This window comes from Octopus sinensis, linkage group LG1 (genome assembly GCF_006345805.1).
Source record: "Octopus sinensis linkage group LG1, ASM634580v1, whole genome shotgun sequence".
Lineage (NCBI taxonomy): Eukaryota > Metazoa > Mollusca > Cephalopoda > Octopoda > Octopodidae > Octopus > Octopus sinensis.
Genome location: NC_042997.1, coordinates 198,190,333 through 198,194,013, shown reverse-complemented (window position 1 = coordinate 198,194,013; position 3,681 = coordinate 198,190,333). Strand labels below are relative to the sequence as shown.

At 36.5% G+C, this 3,681-nt stretch overlaps 1 long non-coding RNA gene across 1 annotated transcript in view; it reads left to right on the top strand.

Annotated features, from left to right (window-relative positions):
* Positions 1-1,203: 1,203 nt before the first annotated feature.
* Positions 1,204-3,681, top strand: part of LOC118765789 — a 20,181-nt gene continuing 17,703 nt past the window's right edge. Inside the window, exon 1 of the long non-coding RNA XR_005001670.1 lies at positions 1,204-1,284. This is a non-coding gene — a long non-coding RNA (uncharacterized LOC118765789). The remainder of the gene's footprint in view (positions 1,285-3,681) is intronic.

Sequence of the window (3,681 nt, the reverse complement as noted above, 5' to 3'; positions counted from 1 at the left end):
ATGATAATAATATTTACTAAGAAAAATGTAGTCTATTTAAGTGATATGTGGAAATATGAATGTGGTTGACTTTCCCTAGCGAGACTGATGCGTAAGTGTACTGATTGGTGTACAGAGAGAGGCTATGTAAAGGAGGCTTGAGTAAATAGAGATAGTCTCTTTTACCTGTTTCAGTCATTTGACTGTGGCCATGGCGGAGCACCGCCTTTAGTCGAGCAAATCGACCCCACGACTTATTCTTTGTAAGCAATAGTATGCAATTACCCAGTTTAGATATGCAGAGGTCTTGTAGTATCAAAACGGGAACAGAAAATCGTGACACGGTATCTGTGGTCCAGAACTTATAGTGTTTTGGTGAGTCTTTGCTGACCTGATATATTTTTCAAGGTGGGGTGAAGCCCTATATGATGGGTTTTGCTTTTTACCAGGAGCACTATTGCATACACATATGACTTGCAAAATGACACATCTTGTCGGGGAGTAAATTATGATTCAATTTATTATCGGAGAGAGAAAAGCTGCAATACACACAAGAAAGAAATACTGGATTATAGTAATTTTATTTAAGTAAATAACTTAGAATAGTACTGGGACATGTAGTACAACAACGTTACTTTATCTTGCCTAGTGATATTTTGAATTGTCAGTCGCTTTGCAACACATTCCTACATATATAATAGAAACGCTATGATTTTGAAATACACCTGTCTTTAACTAAATTAAATGTTCAGATGATAACTTTTATGTTTTCTGTTCGTTTTTGAAGTGGCATAAATTTAGATGTCAAATAACATATATTTTCATTCTTTGTATTTATTCATAGCTCTCTCTCTCTCTCTCTCTCTCTCTCTCTCTCTCTCTCTCTCTCTCTCTCTCTTACATTAAATTATCTGAACCATTAATCTATATAAATAAAATGCTTCATCAAATTAATTTGACGTTTCATAAAATGAACATTTAAACTTCAATATGTGCTGATTCTATTAGATATATTACGATGATAAACTTCAAAACCATATACACCTTCTATACGACTTACGACAACAACATTTTTTTTCATTGAATAAATAAAAAAATCGGACGTTGGGCGGCTGCGCGTACGATAACTATGGCCGCATCTGGCAAAGCAGGCCATCCTCAGACCCAGACATCCACTCCCTGCCACTCTCTCTCACTCAGTCGCTTTCAAGCATCAGTTGCCGGAATGAAATTAGTGTAGAAAAATATAAATCCGACATACGACCAGATCGACCTACGACCTGTCAGTCGGAACGTAACTCGGTCGTAAGTCGAAGAAAAGGTATATTTCAAATATCACATGATTAGAATGTTACTTGGCACCAGTTCTAGTTATTTTCATTATGTTGTGAATATATTTTTTCCTGAATAGTATTTTCCGACTTTGTTCTTTTTATATTCTTAATAACGCTAAGGATACATACCAACCCGTCTTGATGAACATGGGATGTTGAGATGAGGACGCAAATCCTTAGTTTATACGCTACAAATGATCAAGATATTCGGGATTAAAGAAATCTGCAAGGCCTTCCTAATATTTAGAGGATGATGTTTAAAACAAGATGCTTTCCTTCACAATCTTCTTACCAAGTAGGTGGAAGGTTAAAGTTTATTCTAAATTACAAAGAGAAAGAGAACATACACGCGCGCGCGCGCGTGTGTGTGTGTGTGTGTGCGTGTGTATATAGGCGCGGGCATGGCTGTGTGGTAAGAACATGGCACCGGGTTCATTACCACTCTATACTGAGTGACAGCTTGATCAAGTGTCTTTTTATATAGCCTCTGGTCGCGCCGTACACCTTGTCGGTGGATTTGATAGACGGAAACTAAAAGAAGCCCATCGTGATTGTGTGTATATCTTTGTAATATGTTTTCCCCCTATCAGTACTTCAGGAAAAGATGTGTGTGTGTGTGTGTGTGTGTAATCACGTACACACGTGTGTGGTTATGTCTTTGTGTTTATGTTTAAGCGCCCTCCCCCGACCGCCGCTTAACAACCGGATGTTGGTTTGTTTACGACCCTGTAACGTAGATGATAGGTAAGAGATTGACAACATAAGTACCAGGCAGAATAAGTACCAGTAGAAAGAATAGTTGATCGAAGCACGGAATGCTCGTCGTCCAAGCCGATGAAGGAGTTATCATAAATGAATATCTACTAAACACATTGAATTAAGCGTTCTAACACAGAAACTGGAAACAACCAGCAAAGTAAACCGCTACCAGCAAATCAAATTGTGTAATTTTTAGACTTCCTACGTATGTTTTGTTTTTCATAGGAAAGAAAAAAGACCTCTATTAATTTTGGAATATAACATTCCTTGAAGAAATTCGGTTTTTCCTTCTCTATAATTCAAAAGCGATATTGTCATCAAAATCCTCTTTTAATTCCACTTAACAATTTCAGCTTATTTCAACGTTTCTCCCAAATCTATGAAGTAAAATACTTCGATAATGAATTTTAATATTTTTCCCTTCTTTTTACGTTTTATCGCTTTATGTTTCAGCGAGTTTATTTTTTTTTTTCTTCTAATTTTGCTACTTTTGTTACATGTCAGCATTTTGTAGAATCATTCCTTATCGCATAAGTTCAGAGAATTATATCTGCTGCACTCAGCTTTTATGTATATAATGCTATCTCATATTTGATTTCTTTCAGCTTCCTTTGTTGGCCCTGAACTCACGACCCTCCATTATGAAGTTAACGAATTTTTCTTCTCTCAAAATAAAACATTGTTACTTCATTCCTAAAAACGTTTCCACAAACAACAGTCTTAGTACGTCCTCTATCTAATTACACAAAAAAGAAAAGACGATTAAAAAGATCTGCAATTAAAACCAAGATTGAAAATAACTTATAAGGGATATTAAGGTGAAGAGTGAATATTGAGGGAAAATAGAATGAGGAATAAAAACCGACACGAAATATTTCTTTGAATTTTCGAAATAAGAAGTGTTTGGCTATAAAACTAACAAAAAACTGACGTCGACAGCGCTTAAAGAATAGGAGGTATTAATTTCAGTCATGTTTGTTTGTCCGGGGAAAAGATAACTCAAGAACCGCTGGATGGATTCGGATGAAACTTTCAGGGATGATTTCCCTCGTGACTGGCACGAACTGATTAGATTCTGAGATCCATGCAGTACCGGACAAGAATTCTGGATTGTCTTTTAGGGGGTGTTTTTTGCACGTAATTTTTGAGAGCGATCAGGTTTATTTTGAATATTCTCGTTTATGAGACCAGTCGAGTTTATTTCAGGTATTCTCATTTTGAAAGTCATCTCTGGCTAATCGTTGGGAGGTCGTTGGTGTTGCCTTGGTGGCGGTTTGCGCTCTCTGAGTGCTCGTATCAAATAATTTAACAGTAAATACATTTAACACACCCACATATATATATATATATTCATTTATTTATTTATTTTTACTTGTTTCAATTATTTTGACTGCGGCCATGCTGGAGCACCACCTTTAATCGAGCAAATCGACCCCAGAACTTATTCTTTGTAAGCCCAGTACTTATTCTATCGGTCTATTTTGCCGAACCGCTAAGTGACAGGGACATAAAGACACCAGCATCGATTGTCAAGCAATGCTAGGGAGACAAACACAGACACACACACATATATATATATATACATATATACGACGGACTTCTTTCAGTT